Source organism: Mytilus californianus, unplaced genomic scaffold (genome assembly GCF_021869535.1).
Source record: "Mytilus californianus isolate M0D057914Y unplaced genomic scaffold, xbMytCali1.0.p SCAF_68, whole genome shotgun sequence".
NCBI lineage: Eukaryota > Metazoa > Mollusca > Bivalvia > Mytilida > Mytilidae > Mytilus > Mytilus californianus.
Genome location: NW_026262721.1, coordinates 276,826 through 290,023, shown reverse-complemented (window position 1 = coordinate 290,023; position 13,198 = coordinate 276,826). Strand labels below are relative to the sequence as shown.

The 13,198-nt window shown below is 32.9% G+C and overlaps 1 long non-coding RNA gene across 1 annotated transcript; it reads left to right on the top strand.

The window, feature by feature from the left end:
- The first annotated feature begins 2,314 nt into the window (after window positions 1–2,314).
- Window positions 2,315–12,168, top strand: LOC127707386 (uncharacterized). The gene is made up of 4 exons (XR_007984838.1): window positions 2,315–2,405; window positions 6,393–6,539; window positions 10,374–10,525; window positions 11,789–12,168. It is a non-coding gene; the product is annotated as an uncharacterized LOC127707386 (long non-coding RNA).
- Window positions 12,169–13,198: the final 1,030 nt, after the last annotated feature.

Below are 13,198 nucleotides of genomic sequence, written 5' to 3'. Positions count from 1 at the left end.
ACATTTGTGTCGTTTGTCGTCTGTAGTAATACATTTAACTCGTTGTATAATTCATAAGAGTCAGTAAATCACGCCCCCCCCCCCCCCCCCCCCCACACACACACACACACACAGAGACACAATCATAAAAAAATGGTCACATAATCAAAGTAAAAATAGTTTGCATTTCTTTCATTTCAAAGCTTTCCAAATTTTCAACGAAAATCTTATTAGAACAATAATGGAAATTACTTGTTTAATAAGGAAACTATTTTGCTTAGTACATGCATTTTGTTGTTTAAGGTAAACAGACAAGTACGAGACTACAAGTATCTCTTGAAATTCAAACCTATCTTATCCCTTTTTGTTTTCTCTTGACAAGGGCTTTACAAGTTGTGTTAACCTTTACAGTAAAGCCCTCGTTTATGAAAGAATATGAGTTATCAACATATGCACGAACGTTTTTATAAGTTTTTATAAGTGTTCGTTTCATGTTACATAGATCCAGGTTTACTACTTGTCAATCTGTATATACAATTGTTCTTTACTTGTCATTCTGTATATAAAATTGTTATTACATTTCATTCTGTATATACAATTGTTCATTACTTGTCATTCTGTATAGACAATTGAATATACAATGGTTCATCACTTGTCAATCTGTATATGCAATTGTTCATTACTTGTCATTCTGTATATAGAATTGTTCATTACTTGTCAATCTGTAGTTGCAATTGTTAATTACTTATCAATCTGTATATACTTTATACAATGCTTCATTACTTGTCATTCTGTTTAGAAAATTGTTTTTGTCTAGATAACCGTTCATTATTTTTCATTCTGTATTGATAATTCAATCTGTATAGATACATGTTTACTATTTGTTATCCTGTATAGATAATTGTTAATTATTAATGTCATTCTGTATAGATAGTTGTGCATAAATTGTCATTCTGTATAGACACATGTTCATTGCTTGTCATGTTGTATAGATAATTGTACATGTGCATTACTTGTCATTTTATATAGATAATTGTACATGAACATTACTTGTCATGTTATTATGTAATGATACATGTTCATAAGTTGATACTCCGAAAAGAACAGTTAAGATGAATTGAAACTACAAAGCACCATAATTAATTCATTCACTCTTACATAGATTGCATAACGTAAAATAAGGAGATGTGGTATAATTGCCAATTATACAACTATCCAACAAAGTCCAAGTGAAGAAAATTTAAGCAACTATAATACAACTGATTAATTAAAAGAATATGTCAGATATATGCCAATGATTAATTTTCCCTTAATAAAATAGGAAACTAATAGACATCTACAGGTCTATATAACAGAAACAGTTAAATCTGCCTCATATCTTGACCCACATCTCGAACTTTACAATGAGGATCGGTTTCAAACAAAACTTTGCAACAAAAGAGATGATTTCAGCTTCTCAATTGTGAACTTTCAACTTCTTTTTAGCAACATTCCAGCAGCGCCTGCATACGGAATATATATCTCCCAGTCGATACGATATTCCAGAGCTTGTATTTCCTATCATGACTTCCTTGTTAGAGGGGTGCTGCTTACAAGGATGCTAGTGAACCAAGAGTGTCAAGTGGTGTAGTTGAAACATCCATTCCAAAATTTTACGATCGCCATCACAAGTTGGTTGACCGCTATTGAATATCTGTTTCACAGATGACGTTAGATATATTCCAATTGTCGTACATGTAACCACAATCCCATCCTCTGTTCCTCGAATATGATCTACTGGATTAGATTTATCACTGATTTTGTACTTACATGAGCAACATGCCACATGTGGTGCAGGATCTGCTTACCCTTCCGGTGCAAATGATATCGCCCCCCGTTTTTTTTTTTTTTTTGGGGGGGGGGGGGGGTGGTCAGTCTTTTTTTTTCATTTTGTATTTTCTGTATTTTTGTTTTTCTTCTTTGGCAATGGTATTGTCAGTGTGTTTTTGACTGATGAATTTGAATATCCCTTTGGAATCTTTCGCCTCTCCTTCAAAGATTATCAAATATTTATAAAACACATTTAAACCTAACCAGTTGTTATTGTTGGCATCTGTTTTTGTAGGATCAATGGAAGTAGTTTCTTAATGCTAACGGTATTGAAGACTTGCTCATTTTGATAGGTCACTAATTTCACACGTTAAGATAGTCGGTAAGATAAATTCGTTACATACTTCGCTCTCACCCCATATGGAATTTACTGACCCCATATATACCGTATTAGGTCACTAGCACACTATGTAACTAATAATATCCGCTTTTATCAAGGAAATAACCCATAATTATTTCCTTGACAATTGTAGAAATGTGGCGTTTAGTATTTACAATTATTTCATTTCTAAATACTGATATTGTGAATGCATATTATGTTTTGAATGCAAGTGCGGGTAAGTTTATTTCTTTTAAAAATAGTTGATTGTAAAGATTGATAGACGATTTCTTTCTTACTTGTTTGATGACATGATTGCCGAGAGTTTTTTCTCAAAAAATTCAAGAAACTAATAATTTTATGAAAAAGAACCATTTCAAGTAAAAGATGAATGTTGTACACATTTTAGACTTTTTAAAACGCAACTTCGCAAGTAAGTACTGTATAAAAAAGATTTCAGAGGTAAGCAAGCTAACATTTGATTTTTATTGCGGAAAAACGGAAAAGGGGGGGGGGGGGTTAAAATAAATTGAAAATAAACAGGCTTGATCCTTTTTTTGTTGAAAAAATGCAGGATGTGCCATTCCATCCCCCATTCCCTCTTTAAAAAAATCGTAAAATTCGTACGTTTGCTGCCAAATATATGAATTCAATATATATGAATTCAACTTATATATGAATTCAATAACAGTTTAAATGTATCAAAAGAATGAATTTCCTATTTCATTAGTGAATGAAATTTTATGAAAAAATGGATTTTGTCTTGTTATTAGATATATAAAGGCATATATTTTGAATTAAAAAAATAATCATGCTTAGCTTTTTATATGACTCTGATAGTGTTGATCAGGATTAAACACGTCTTACTACATGATCCAATCACAGCTTACCGTCCAAAATTGATGACATAAGTTAAATGATTTTCTTCAAGATTTGCTGCCTTTTTGAACATGTATTACAAGGACACTTTTTATTTATAGGACCAATCGTGCATTGGCGAGTTGATAGGGATTTTATCTTTTGATAAGATTTGATTATTTTATATATATTTCCTGTCTTTTTTATTGAAATATAAACGTCGGTATCAGCATTTCTTTACTTTCAGCATTGTCCAGTATACTATTCATGTCCATATATTGAAAAAAAAAATACATTTATGGACCGACCATTTAGCTTAAAAGGGGGGTATGTTCTTTTCTGAGTAAGAAAATTATTTAGTTTTTCAACGCTATCACCCAAATATTTTTTCTCGAAATTAGCACTTACATAACCCCCCTTTTGAAGTTAAATGGTCAATCCCTTAGTGTACTGATATGAATAGTAATTTACTGGAATTGTTTGAAAAAATATAGTTATTGATGCTAACGTAAATATTTTAATAAAAAAGACAGGAAATATGTCGGTGAAAGAAAAAGTTCAAATGTAATTGAAATTTAAAGTGCCCAGGAACTCACTGATCATGCACGAGTGGTTCTATTGCATATGATTAGTCTGCCAAATGCTCCATGTAATGTCTATCCAAATTATTGACATCTAATTTATCAGCAAGCGAAACCGGATTTCAGCGATACTGTGGAACTACCTTTTGCTAGGAGCGGTTTGATTCAGATATCGATACTAACAATTCCTTAACATTTTTTACTTACAATGTTAATATAAAAATGAGGAGATGAGGTATGATTGCCAATGAGACAACTATCCACCAAAGTTCAAATAAAGTGGATGTAAGCAATTATAGGCAACCTTACGGCCTTCAACAATGAGGAAAACTCATACCGTATAGTCGGCTATAAAAGGCCCCGACATGAAAAATATGAAACAATTCAATAGAGAAAACTAACGGCTGAATTTATAACAAAACAATTTACGAAAAACAGATATGACAGATATGAACCAACGACAACCACTGAACTACATGCTCCTGACTTGGGACAGGCACATAAAGAATGGGACGGGGTTACACATGTTTGTGAGCGCTCAACACCCCCCCCCCCCCTCTAACCTGGTACAGTTGTGTAACAGCACAACATAAGAACAAAATATAAAAATCAGTTGAAAAAGGCTTAACTCATCAGATCGATACAAGGAAAAGAAACATCAAACATAAACACAGAACGGACGTGGCAGGGTATTTATCCATCCATCATCCCTAACAACAACAAGGACACTAAGTACAGATCTGAGAGTACTCGCAATTACTAAAAGCTAGTTTGAAGCAAATAACAACTAATAAACATCATGTATCTAAGACTAAAATATCAATCAGTACACATAGTACATCGAATGGATTTAGTGTAAGTCTATCTCCTCATGCAACAGTATAAAAACACAAATATCTTGTTTTAAAAAGAAATGATCATATATATAAAAAAGCACTCTGATTCCAACATAAATTCGTCAAAACTGACATCATCAAGATGCTGTTTTTTTGTAATGACAACATATGTGGATAACGTTTTTTTTTAAACAGACTATCGGTATTCCTATGAGAACTAACGTTAACTCTGCTTCTCTTCTGGCCCCTTGTTCCTCTATCTTCATACAGAACCTTATTTAGTTATTGGAGCAGGAATTGCTCACCCTTCCAGATTACTAAGGTTTATCTCCGAATTTTGGATGATTTGGTGTTGATAAATCATTAGTTTTCTGTGTTATGTTTTGTTAAATTGTCGATTCGTTGTTTTTCTCTTTGGTCATATTATTGTCTCTCTATATTGGCTTATTATTTTCAATTGCACCCTTTGTATCTTTGCTCTCCTTTAAGTGACGATTAATTCAATGTTTAAAGTCGTTCAAGGTATAAAAATTTTTTTTTTTTGTTGAGGGCCAGCTTTAACCCGCCTCCGGGTGCGGGATTTTCTCGCTGTGTTGAAGACCCATTAGTGGCCTTAGCCTGTTTTCTGCTCTTTGGTCGGGTTGTTGTCTCTTTGGCACATTCCCCATTTCCATTCTCAATTTTATTCTTCAAAGATACAAGACTTATAATTTGGTATGGCAGACGCGGGTTTCGTCTTTATAGATATTAGACTCTCCAGTGGCGCTCAAATCATTATAGTTGGAAGACCAACATGAATACACAGTGGGAGTGCGTTAAAAACCTTAAAGTGCCAAATACAGCAAAGCAAAATTCTTAAACTCTCATATCCCCTTCGATGTATGTTCTAAATTCATACTTTTTTTTAAATGTATACTTCTTTGCTCTGATGCGTATACCCAACGTATGGTACTATTTACAAATTGGGCATTCTCAAAACGATGATAACAAGTTAAAAGTTTGCTTCTAATTAGCCAAATTGTTAAGGAGGATAACACTTTTTATACACTACATATTTTTTATAGTAAAAAGTGGGTATACAAAACAAAACTTGTATACCGATATAATTGCTCACTTTAATTACAAACCGGAAAAAGTTTAATAACAGAATATTTTTTTCTGAGAACAGACTAAAGTTAAAACCGTCTTATGCAAATGATAAAGTCGAAGTAATTTGCTCAAAATTGTGTCAACTTATCAGTTAAAAAGTATAACAAAACTACCGAACTCCATGTCAAATTAAAAAAAACCCATAAAAACTGACAAAATCAAACGTTGTCAACCAAATGTGGAAAACATCACATATTCATGTCTTGGTACAGGCATTTTCCAAAGAAAATGGTGGGTTAAACCTGGTATTGAATCTAGCTAAACTTCCCACTTGTAACCCAAACAGACATATTAGGTTAATGTGACAATAATTGGGATTACGAAGCCAAAACTGTGAAAACATACATTGCAAACATACATCACTAGCATACAACACGGCTGACTAAAAAAAACAAACAAATATACAAATAAATTTAACAAAGGCGCGTACGCCAACAAAAAAGTTGTGGTTGATAGTAAATTTGACAATGACGTCAACAAAAACAGTTTATTAGATAAAATAATATACGATCTATTACACATTGTTTTTCGTATTAAATAATCTTTAACAGAATAACTAAAAAAATGTACTAGAATAGCCACGAAGATGACCATCTGCAGTGGCATACGTGGTCATTAACCATACTTCTTAAAGAGGATCACAAATATATGTCGTAATCAAAGTTTAATATCAATTTTCCTCTGAGAGGTTTAGTTATTTTTTGCATTGAGATTCAGGCTTATTTTTCTTTCTTCGCATTTGTAACTTTGTGTCAGCAAAAAATACGTTATACATCATTTGTAAAATGTTCTTTTGTACAGTAACATGGAGGGATGCACAAAATATCTGCAACGTTCCATCTGTAAATGATATCAAGCACACGGAGATAGCTTATACTGAACTACCCACAACGTTCACTGCATGGACGTCTTCATTCAGTCGAACATCTGATTGGGCATATTTCTATGGTAATTTGACATTTAAGTTATAAATAGCTATAAATGTACTGTCAAAATCTAACAGAATTATGTTACAGTTCTCTTATTGTAAATTAAGAATTCATTACGAATTATATTCGACGGACATAAATTCAAGATTAATATTTTTTCGATATCAGGAAATGAAACATTTAAATAATGCCATCATGTTGAAATTCAGTGGTATAAGTAACAGGATAGTAGTGCTGTCGTCGTTTTTCGTATTACGTGTGTTTAGAGTCATATCAAATCTTGAAAATATCTAGATTTTTATGCAAATCATATGCGTGTGTGCACGAAAGGTATTAGGCCAATGTTTCAATGTCGAAGAAACGAACATTTTCATTTTTGATATGATTTACTTAAATCCATGTAAAACGCCGTCATAACAAATACCTTGTCAGTTTGTGGGACAGCCGAGTAAATGTTTCATACCGTTCCGTCAGGAGTGCACATAGTGATGGATTGATTTTTTCTTAAATAACATCCATAATTATTGTCATTTGTTTAGTATATATGCCGAACAAGAACACATTAACAGTAAATACCATAGGTAGATAATACAAGGTGGGAAGACCAGGATGATGAATGGAAAATTTAAACTTCCAGTGAAAAATTGAAATATGTTACATAGGGGCAGAAAGTATGCCTTGAAACAGACCACTAATCAACCACTTCAACAGTTGTTGCAAGGAGTGTGGCACCCGCCCTACACAAGGAGTCCTCGCATAGCCAAACGGACAACACACTTTAGCAAGGATTTTACTGCCGGAACGAAAGAAGTCATCAAAGGATTACTATATTTCTATGTCTATACCCCAGTAAACCCTTAAGTGTGGTGCAGGAAGACAATATAGCCACACTGACTATCTATATGCTATTTGATACAGCAACTCAGAAACGCCAAACTTTAAAAGACATCTAGAGCTTTATCTATTTACGACTGATGTCTTAACAATAGTTCAAGCTCTGATATCGCCCCCTGTGTATAGTTATTTGTATAAATATTTTTATCATGCCGATTTACACTCTTATTTCAGCTAAACATTTAGTAATGACAATGTGACTATATATCCACCAAAGACTAACTGACTATAGCTAGGATATAAAAAAATTGAGGGCTAGGGTTAGGGTTAGGGTAGGGCACTATACGGTTTTCAACTGCGAATTAACCCTTAACCTAGATGCATTGTAATCTATAAATGGCCCCGACATGAAAAATGTAAAACAATTTGAAACAAACATTTCTAAATCAAGGTCTAAAATCGGGACAATGATCACATTTAATTGGAAAACAGAATATTCTGAATTTAAAGTGTGTGAGTCTAAACTATTTTTGTGAATTTGTTTGTAGTTTTCGAAATCGGTTCAAAGTAATTGGGATATTGAGTCTTAAATTGACCAAATATTTTCCATCGGGCAACGTTGACCATAATTGAATTTGGCTATTCTTTGTACGTTCCTTTATTGGTCATTGAGCTCTTTACGCAATCAAGTACTTTTATATTCTTAGCTTTTCATTGTTGGGGTTTGAGCATTCTTGATGTAGTAAATCCAGATAATCAATTTCGACGCTTTTTTAAGTTTATAAATTGTTACTTTCATTTTCTATCACATTGTCGATATCGCTCTACTAATAGACCGTTAGTCCCCGAGGGAATCATCAGCTCAGTAGTCAAGTTTTATTTTCATTTTCTAATTAAAATAGAAATCTGTCATCTTGAATTCTGCCCTTTTGAATCAAATGCAAACATCAAAAGTAACCAATGTCTTTTCTTAGACATTTATATTAAAACCTCATATGATATTATGCATATCAACATTATTATAAACGTAACGGCTTATCAATTCTTATTGTTATTTTCCTTTCCTTGGTGGTTATGTCCCTTTGGTTCATTCTTATGGAGTGTAAAATGAAATATATCATATACTTTTGCATAGGAAAAATCAGAATTGTTTCCTTGCATTTCATTTATATTGGAAGGGAACTGTCCCTTTGGATTATTTGGGGTTGTGAAGTTTTTTTATTCTATTTTGCTTTCTTTTTTTTTTTTTTTTTTTTTTCTTGCATATTTTTGTTTTCTTGCATATTTTTTTTTATCACAGCGGCTTTAATCGTGGTGCATCATCACTGGTATCAATTATAAGTATTTTTTTTAATAGCTGCATTGATTCCTTTTTTTTTAGGTAAAAGTAAGACAAAAACAATTATTTAAAAAAAGAAAGTATTATTATAACTAACACTTGAATGGTAAACGTTCATTTAATATTTTAGGATTCAAAAATGTTTACTTTTATCACGCCCCTTTCCCTTGATTATGATATCTTCGAAATTTTAATATGTCATGAGAAAAAAGAACTGCAGTAGAGGAAAAGGATCTGCCTCTCCAGATACTTGCAATCAAACCCGGTTTCTGATGGGGTTCATGTTGGTCATTCTTTATTTTTCTTCGTGTTTTGTAGACTTGTCTGTTTTACGCCGTCTTTTAAGGCAATGTTTTTGTTTATTTTTCATCGAATTATGTTAGCTACTGTCCGTTTGATATCTTTCGTGATATTTTAAGGAGATGTGGAATGATTGGCAATGAGACAAATATCGATCAAAGTCCAAAAAAAGAATTAAACAACTTCATGCGTTAAACAACTTGCCATATAATAAACTATAGAAGGCCCCAGAATAACAAAATTGCTCGATACATAATAAAAATGAAGCTCCATAGTTTACTCTTTGTCAATCACGCAAAACACAAAAAGTATAAGTAAGACGCAAATGACACTTTGTTGTTATACATTATGATATATGACGATTTAGTTTTGTATGTTTGAAATTTAGCTCGATAATACTTAAGAAAACTGGAGTGGAGACTGTGAATATCAACTGTGTTTTTAATATTAGGATTGCTATGATCTTATAATTTATATTATACTAGAAGATGCCCGAGAAATCGCGGTACAATTGGGCAAGTGTTGAAACAAAGAGTGTTAAGGGTGCCTGTGTTTACACATAAAAAGGGGGAGGGATCCGGACGTCGGGTGCCTGTGTTTTCACATAAAAAGGGGGAGGATCACTTCGACACGTTCAACGGCCATTTCATTTTTGGACAGTTCTGCACCCGAGTAAAAAAGGTGGATGTCGTTTAATTTAGCAAAATGATGCACTTACAATACAATACAGGATCCTTATCATGCTTATAGGCCGAACTGTCTAAATTTCTATCCTTTCTTCTTACTTTCAATTGGATTTCGCGGGCAGTACGTCGACTGAGCATACACGAAAGCGTATAAGACACGGATCGATAACGGTCTCCGAATTTGGATATTTTCTAAAAAATTGGCGTTTTCTGAGGAAAAAACATTGTTTCAAAGACAAATTTAGGAAGTACAAAACATTACATTTATACGTCATATCACAAATATTTCCGACTTTGTATGGTTTCAGTGGAGTTGCGGCTCAATCAAATCGGTCTCGTCCTTTAGTAGTATAGATTTCATTGTTACTATAATTATTATTATAACTATATACTTATTATTATCATGACCATTATTATTTTCATTATTATGATTTTGATTATGATTATTATTAGCATTATTTTTATTAGTAGTATTACAAAACAAAAATAATATTGCCGATAATGCTTTTTTCTTTACGTCATGTTTTATTTGTTAACATAAGAAATAATTAAAATACTTATAAATTTTGCTTAAAAATAATCCTTTCTTACACCACTTCTTTGTTATTAAAGGTGGTCAACAGCAACATGAAAATAACCTTTATCTGCTTTTTATTTTTGTACCTAATACTTGTTTATTTAACCTATTTCTCAGGTTGCTTGGATGTATCAGTTGATATGGTTAGAAATGATATAAAAAGAAAGTTGAACAAATATTTTCCAAACAGTACAAACGCCACTGAATCCGAAAGCGTATTCAAATGTGCATATTTGTGTACAAGAAATGGCGATTTTTTTACATTCTTTGTACGTATACCAATTAGATACACACTATACTTGACCTAATCATACATTACATGCAACGTTTTTCCACAACGTTTTATGACTGAGTCAAAGTATACGTACGCATAATAGGGCGTTATTTCGGAAATTGATAACAATGTTTGAGTATGTAGAACTCATTGAACTGCATCTTAATATCCATAAAATGATAAATATAAAATTTATACATTACATATAAGAGGTAAAATCAATTATGAAATACATCTGTACAAGCGTAGAATGTACGAAACAAGTGTCAAAAAAGAGGATTGCTTAAACTTTTCATCAATTTTATATTTCTTGATATTCCTTCCTTTATTAATGTCATCTTATTGGTTTGATCATTTTCGTTAAGTGATCCAAATACAACGGGTCACCGGCTATCAGTGGTCGTTCTAAATACTTTAAGTTTAAAAAGAGACCAAATATACTAACAAAAAGACATAAGACACCATAAAGATGATTTCCGTCAAATTTGTTCATGAAGAGCATACCATTTCCCACAAATAACAAATACAGATACCATGCTTTAAGTTTGTACGACGGACGCGCGGGTTTCGTCTATAAAAGACTCATCCATGACGCTCGAATCAAAAAGGTTTAAAGGCCAATTAGAGTACTGAGTTGAAGAGCATTGAGGACCAAGAATTGCGCTAGGCTTTTTCTAAATACAGGTAAGGGTATTCCTTGGCTAGAACATTCTTAGTATTTCGAACAATGCAAAATTTTGTAAATAGTCAATAACAATTTCCTGAAAACTGGTATATCCCCAAAGTATGATGATAAAAGTAAAACAAACATGCAAAATCCACTTGTTAAAAATAATAACCTTCGGAAGCTCACATGGTTTCGTATGCCTCATATTACTGTTCGTTATAAAAAAGAGACAAACGATACCAAGTGGACTTATAGGATAACAAGAACTTCCTAAATTTTGGACAGTATTATCGACCCTATCAACCAACAACACCTGACTATTCCGAAAAAAATACAAATAAGCAATAACAAACAATACTTTGTCCAGTAATCTTCATGTTTCCAGTAATACTGATACACTATAACATTAACCTGAGTACAAAGTGATGCACAGTCTACTCTTTCTATCTATTGATATGTTAGGCCTGAATATGCGGCATCCTTATTTATCTAATGAAAGACTGTTTACTTCATTAAAAAAAAATTAGAGAAAGACTGACTTTTTTGTCCATGTTTTAATAAATATAACTATTCTGCTTATTTTTTCCTTAGAGACGATTTTGTAAGTGTATTCATCAGAACGATATAAAATCAGGTATAGTGCAGCGTCCAGTGTGTATGTCCACAGATTTACAGATCGCGCATAATATTGATGCAGTGTATTCGATATCGCATTCTTCACTTTCAATCTTCAAATTTGAAACAGGTATGCCCCTATCTGCAGAAACTGTTCGCTTAAAAATTGAGTTGACTCCATCTTGGATAATCCTCAACGAAATATAATAAGTTTACTTGAACCGCCATTTTTTCAGAGTGTGACATGTCATGAGCAATACAGAACTCATCAGAGATAACAGTCGTTTAATTTCGTATGCCAGACGCGGGTTTCGTCTGTATGAGACTCATCAGCGACGCTCAATTCATGACATGTTGAAAGGCCAAATCATTATAGAACATAGAACATATTAAAAACCGAAATTCCGAAAAGTTGTGCCAAATACATCTACGGTATACTTTGCGTCTTGGTAGAAAAATCTTAACGTTTTGAACAATTCAGCGTTTTATAATAGTTAATTTACAGAAAATGAACATGTCAATGATATTTCATGTCAACACAAAATTGACGGTTACTGGGCTGTTGATACCCTCGGATAGGCAACGTCCAGCAGCAGTGACAGTGGTTGTAAAACTTATAAAAATACTAGGAGTATAACTTGGTGCTTCATTAACAGGGCTGTGCTCCTAAAATAAAGAAAGCTACAGAGTTATGACGAAGAACGACTATCATCGACACTACATAAATTCTACGGTCACCATCACGAATTGGCTGACCGATACGTCTCTAAACTTAATAGCGACATGTTTTTGCGATTTTAGATCTTTAAATATCAGCATAGGTGTCTGGTCGGTCATTTTGTCGATTGTGTCCTATTCCCAATTGTGGCATTTTGACTGATTGTGATTTCGCTTGATGGGTGATGAATGCAGAGCAGGATACACTTACCCTGTCGACGCACGAGGTCTTTCTCCATTTTGCGTTTATGCACATCCATCTTTTGTTTGTTATATAGATTTGTCTCTTCTTAATGGTTTAACGGGCTTTGGACATCGGTAAACTACTGCGACTTTAACACCACAAGAAATAAAATTACAAAAAGAAGCATTTAGTTCCCTAAATATACTCTACTGTATTTCAACTTTAGAGAAAGGCAGTATAAAAATGGGTTTGTATCAATGAAATGTTCATGTTATTTGTTTAAAGTTTGGAGACTGCTGTTTGTCTTGTCGAAGTTTTTTTTTTGTCAGGATATTGTCTTTTTGTCTTTGAATTATTATAATTAATTGTTCTTAGTAGTGTCTGTCTCAGACTACTTACATTTTATTCCTAACATTTTTTTCTAACCTTAACATCAGTTAAAATTGAAGAAATCTGAAATCAATAGCATGTAAATTGGTTTTACT